The following is a 6,927-nucleotide window of genomic DNA, read 5'->3' on the forward strand; positions in this document are numbered from 1 at the left end:
ATGAGCAACTTTATAACTCGAGCTAAGACCCAAAACTAGCTCCTCCTTCCTTGGCTTGAGCTTTCTCACACAAGAATCTCATTCTCTCTCTAAAATTGAAGTGGAAAGGATAAGGTTGTTGATAATGGAGTTATGACTCTCCCCAAACTGATCTACTGGCCTTAAACTCGTCCACAAGTGAAATTACCAAAAAGCCCATCAAAATATCTGATCAAATCAAGCAGAACTCGGCTACAGTGGACAGTGCGCCACGCGCACCATTAGGTGTACGCTGAGTGCACCTTGCCCAGTTCAGCTTCTGACCTGGGTTTAAATACACAACGTCACCCACACTTCATGTACTCTATTTACATCTCTGTACAATAAATATTAGGGTCTTACATTCGTTCATCTAAAGCGGCTAGAGCCGATTCTAGCCATGACTTTGATTCCATTTCCGCAAAAATAGATGCTTTCGAAAGACGAATGGAAAAGATGAATAAAGATATTCACGCAATACGAATCAGTTGTGAGCAATGCGGTGGACCACACTTAACGAAAGATTGTCACATCGAGAAAATGATGGAACAACGAGAGAATGTTTTCTACATAAAACAAAGGCCGGGAAATAATTATCAAAATAATTATCAACCGCCAAGGCCAAACTTCAATCGAAATCAAAACATTCTTTACAATCTAAATGGGCCAAACAATAACTCGTATAACCAACAAGGTCCGAATAACCAACCAACTCAAAACAACACTTTCAATCAACAAAGACCTGGCTTGTATAAACCACCACAACAAACCGAAGAGAAAAACTCAAATTTGGAAGAAATGATGGAAAAGCTAATGGAATCTCAAATACAATTTATTACATCTCAAACCCAAACAAATGAGAGGTTTGATCAGTTATTAAGAACTCAACAAGCTTCCATTTTGAATCTAGAAAAACACGTAGGTACTTTTGCTAGCATGATTAGTGAGAGGGAACAAGGAAAGCTACCGATTAATACTGAAGTAAATCCTCGGAATGAGAATGTTAATATGGTTTCAACGAATTCTGAAAAAACCATCGTCAGAAGATGGGAAGGTTTTCGATGTGAGTAACAATGAAGAAGTTACAACACCACCACCACCACCACCCGAGTATGTAAAGCCAGTGGTGGCACCATATAGACCACCCATCCTATTTCCAAGAAAAGGAGTTGAGTATGAGCAAGTAATAGGTAATAAAGTTTGTGATACCTCTGGAAAGAAGAAGAAGAATAAGAAAATGCAAGAAACAAAAACCGTAAAGATAAACCCGGTGAAGACAGTTCCAGCAAAACCTCCACCAGGGGTGGGTGATCCGGGTGAATTTATTGTTCCTTGTCTACTTAGTGATTGTGTCATGTATGATACACTAGCAGATTTAGGTGCGAGTGTATGACGACCCAAAAATTTCCGACCAAATTTAAACTTTTATCTTTGTATGTTTCCGACTCTATAAGCTAAGTCTATAAAGTTGAGTCTCAAAAAGTTTGAACTATTTTCATATATTCATGTGACCTTCGACTGTCCCCGATGATTCACGAACCATTGCTTGTAAATGTGTGGATATATATAAATATGTGTATATATAAATATATGTATAATATATATAATGACATGAACATTAATAAATTATTATATACATTTATTGTTATAAATAAATATGTACAATAAAATACATTGTAATAAAATCTATTATTTTATATGTATATTTCTTGTATATATATATTGTTATATTTAATTTAATTATTTAATATATATTTATTTGCGTAGTAAATTTTGTTATTTAAAACTGTTTATATATATATACATAGTATATATTAAATATAATAAATTTTGAGTTTAAATGGTAAATGTCTGTAACTTTCGGTTGACGTTTAATTATATTTAAAATAGGTCTAATATATATATATGAAGTTTTAAAATAAAAGTTTTTCCAAAAATTTGATTAAAAAAAATATAGTTTTGATAAATATTTTTTTTACCTTTTCGAACTAAGTTTTTGAACTCCGTACACATTAATTGGAACAGGAAATAAATAACTATCGAACCTTTTTGAACAGGTTTTAAACAGTAAATGACTGAAATAATTAAATGGTCTTAAATTAAAATTTTGGGATTTTTAGGAACATTTTTATACTTTAACTATTTAGTAATGGACACGATATAGCCATCCGTGATAAACTGTTTGCACATAATTCCATTTCACTTGGCTGCTATACTATTTTTAAAGTTCAACTGATTGGTTGCATTATTCTTATTACTATTTCAATAACAAATTCATGTGTGCCTTTTGACTAACATAACATTATCTATATATTATATTTACCTTTGTTATATATTATATACATACAATATACATAATCAAATTGACAGAGAGAGAAGCTAAAGATATATATTTCCATTTTACATATGCTTGATTCCCATAAAACTCCAGTGCCACCCTTCACTTCACTTATTTCTTCCACTATCCTCACACCACCGGAGCACCACCTCACCTCCGGCTACAACCATAACCAGTTGCAATACTTATGTTTATGTTTCTAACCGATTATAACCTCAAACACCTTCACAAACACCACTCTCGTTCACCTTTCTTATTGTTTCTGCTAACTCGGTTTCTATTACAACCAAACACCACTATCTTTAACCATCACCATAGTCACCACCTTAGACTCACCACCCTACCCTCGCCACCACCTTCAAAACCGTCACCCTTCAGCTCCACAGGCCACCCGTATCACTACTATAGTGAACCATATTTTTTTTTGTGATTACTAATGCATACGGCTACTGCATACTGTTACTGCAGCAACTTCTGTTTCTGCTTTACTTCTGTCAACACAAACAACCACGATCACCATCTCAAAACCACCGTTACCACCATGAACCACCCTTGTAATCACCTCCTTCATTGAACCACTTCTTGCACCATTTATATTGTTTCGTTTCTGTCAGGAACAAAACCAAACAACCACCAAATTTTCTGATGTACCTGCAACGAAAGCAACCCAAAACAACTCGCAAAATGTCACCTGCTGTCCATTTGTTTTCACAGCTACTGCTACAGCTGATTCGTCCATATCTGTTTGAAATCGAAACCCATGAAGATCATCTTCTTCTATATTTTTTCCTGCTTGCACTCGAATACCATCAAGACCGAAACTTCCTTGTTGTTACTATACAAAGCTGTTTTTTTTATATGTTTCCACAACCACCCAATAAAAACCATCACTATTTTTTTAGAGATGATAGAAGAAAAGAAAGTGATGATAATGATGGAAATGTGATAATGACCGGTATGATAGTGCTAGACACAATACTTTTCTTTTTGTTTTCCTGCTACTTGTCCGTTTCTATAAACAAATCAAAGACCCCGCTTATATTCTTTTTTGTTCAACTTATTTAAATTGTGAGCTGGACAGTAAATAGATATAGGCTGAGAAAATTGTTGGACTAATCTGTTTTTTGGGCCATGATGGACTGAAATCCAATTCAACAGTTGGACCATAAATCTTGTATTCTACTGGGCCGAGAGCCGTTAAGGTTGTTGTTGTTGGGCTGGCATATAGCCGTTTCTATTTCTGAGTCGAGGTATAACAACATCAGACACCTACTTCTATTTTATTGCTACGAGTCGTTTGTTCCTAATACTATAATAATCATAGTTGATGTAATAAATTAAGATGATGATATAGATATAACGAAGGATCGATAAGATGCTAAACCATGATTTTTACTATGATCAGGTATAGAGAATGATTAGGGTTATGATTATGATAATGATATTATTAGTGATGAAAATGATCATGAAGGTGATGTATTAAGCTGAGAAAAACCGATTTCGATAATGATTGTGTATGTATATTAGGGATAACAATAATATTATAGCCGTAAGGTGATTATGAGGGTTATTAGGACGATGATGAGGAACGAGTTGTATTAAGATGATGATGACGATCATTCGTTATGATGAGGGTAAAACACGAATATGATGATGATATGGTTATAGCTATGATGATAATTAATTGATGATGATAAAAGAAATATGCTGAATATAAATTGTATTTCGTGCATAGTAAATTTGTAGTAAACAAGTTAAAACATAAACAAGTGAACGGTCCATTGGTTGGGAGTATGGATGTTAAGCGAGAGGTCGTGGGTTCAAGCCTCGGCTGCGACATTATTTTTCTGAAGCTATTTCTGTAAGGTAGTATACTTATTATTCATATTTTTATTATTATTATTATTATTATTATTATTATTATTATTATTATTATTATTATTATTATTATTATTATTATTATTATTATTATTATTATTATTATTATTATTATTATTATTAATATAAGTATTATTATTACTAAAATCAATATTATTATCATTATCATTATTTACTACAATTATTATTACTAAATATAACTTTAGTTTTAAATGTATAATGTATATAAAATATAACTATATTTTTATGAATTTTAAACTAAAAAGAGAGATATTAGAAGTTAGATACAAATAGTAGATATATAGAAGTATATATAACAAATATATTACTTCTACTAATAAAATACTTTTTGTTTATTTACGTTTTAACGTAACCCGAATTTATTAAAAATATTATCATACTAAAAGTTATATGTAAAAATATTAAAACTATGTATTAATTCAAAATATATCAATAAATTATATAAAATATTATTATCATAATTTAATGAAATATATAAAATAGAAATATTTAAGTAACTATTAATATTACATTTAATATCATAAGTATATTACTAATATCAAAATATATATTTATTTGAATATTATTATAGGTGTTAATATGCATGCTTGATATAGGTTCGTGAATCCGAGGTCAACCCTGCATTGTTCAGTTTCGTCATATGTATTTTTACTACAAAATACAGTATTGTGAGTTTCATTTGCCTTTTTACCCTTTATATTTTTGGGCTGAGAATACATGCGCAATTTTTATAAATGTTTTACGAAATAGACACAAGTAATCGAAACTACATTATATGGTTGAATGATCGAAGCCGAATATGCCCCTTTTTGCTTGGTAGCCTAAGAATTAGGGAACATCACTAATTTTGAGAATTAGTGCACGCCTAATTGACGCGAATCCTTTATATAGATCTATTGGGCCTAACGAACCCCATCCAAAGTACCGGATGCTTTAGTACTTCGATGTTGTTTTATATCATGTCCGATGGATGTCCCGGAATGAGAGGGGATATTCTTATATGCATCTTGTTAATGTCGGTTACCAGGTGTTCAATCCATATGAATGATTTTTGTCTCTATGCATGGGACGTATATTTATGAGAAATGAAAATCTTGTGGTCTATTAAAATGATGAAAATGAATGATTATGATAAACTAATGAACTCACCAACCTTTTGGTTGACACTTTAAAGCATGTTTATTATCAGGTATGAAAGAAATCTTCTGCTGTACATTTGCTCATTTTAGAGATATTACTTGGAGTCATTCATGACATATTTCAAAAGACGTTGCGTTCGAGTCGTTGAGTTCATCAAGATTAATATTAAGTCATTCATAGCTTGGATATATTATGAAAGGATATGCATATCTGTCAACTTTCGATGTAATGAAAGTTCATCTTTTAAAAAAAACGAATACAATGTTTGTAAAATGTATCATATAGAGGTCAAGTACCTCGCGATGTAACCGAATGTAATGTATTCATCCAGATGGATTAGGACGGGTCTCTACAGAGTGTGAGTGTTATGCCTCTTTTATTATATAAAAGATTAGGAGTAGGTAAGCTAAGTCCAATGAAAATGAGTGTTCGACTCTTTGATCAAACCATTAAGCACCCAGCTGGAATTGCTGACAACCTACCCATTCAAGTGGGTAATTTAACCTTTCTAGTCGAATTTATTGTCATTGACATAGAAGAGGACCCAAACATTCCTCTAATTTTAGGTTGACCATTTTTAGCGTCCACCGGGGCATTATTTGATGTAAGAGAGGGTAGAATGACACTTAGTAATGATGAAAAATCAATCACCTTTGTGAGTCGAAAGTCTAAATCTCCACCAACCAAAACCGTTGAACCAACAAAAACGATTGGTAAGACCATGTTGTTTTACCAGCTTCAACGGTAGTGCTTGATAATAATAAAACGCCTAAGTGTGGGGAAAATGAAGTAACACCTAATGATGACCTGATAACAAAGAACTCCGTTGTTAATGCGAAATTAAATGACCCCGTTATTAACAGTTCAATGAAGAAACTTATTAAACGGATTCGCGATGCTAGAACCAAGGGGAACTTTAAGATATGTAACCGGTTAGTATCCAATCTATCGCCTAAAGAAAAGGTAAAACTAGTTGAATTTGTGGATATTACACATGAATCCGACCAATGGCTTAAAGCAAAAATCATAGATATGCAAGTTGATTATGGTCCAAGAGAAATTGAAAATGAAGTTATTCACAATTTCGATACCACAGCTACTTAAGTGTGGGGAGATTCAAATGTTCTAAAAAGAAAATGTTGTCTAGAGTTAGATGTTCTGTTCTCGTGTAGTTCCGAGAATGGAATCCGATTGGTCTTTTCCACTAGCAGACACTAAAGAACTAGTTTTCTCCCCCCATTCTGAATTTTTGTTTTGTAGGTTTTGTATGAACTTTATATGCATTTTTAAATTTAAGTTTTGTGTGAATTAAAAAAAAAAAATTTACTTTATTTCATTAAGTTTAAAAAAATAATTTCTAAAATTCATCGTAAGTTAAAGACTAGGTCATGGAACCGAAATTGCTTTACCCGAGGACGGGGCGAAAAATTTTGTTATCATTATTTTTAATATTATTGATCTAAAGTATACCAAAAAAATTAAAAAACCCAAAAATCTTTGCTTTTAAAACAATCGCTTTAAAAACGACAAAT

This window comes from Rutidosis leptorrhynchoides, chromosome 11 (genome assembly GCF_046630445.1).
Source record: "Rutidosis leptorrhynchoides isolate AG116_Rl617_1_P2 chromosome 11, CSIRO_AGI_Rlap_v1, whole genome shotgun sequence".
NCBI lineage: Eukaryota > Viridiplantae > Streptophyta > Magnoliopsida > Asterales > Asteraceae > Rutidosis > Rutidosis leptorrhynchoides.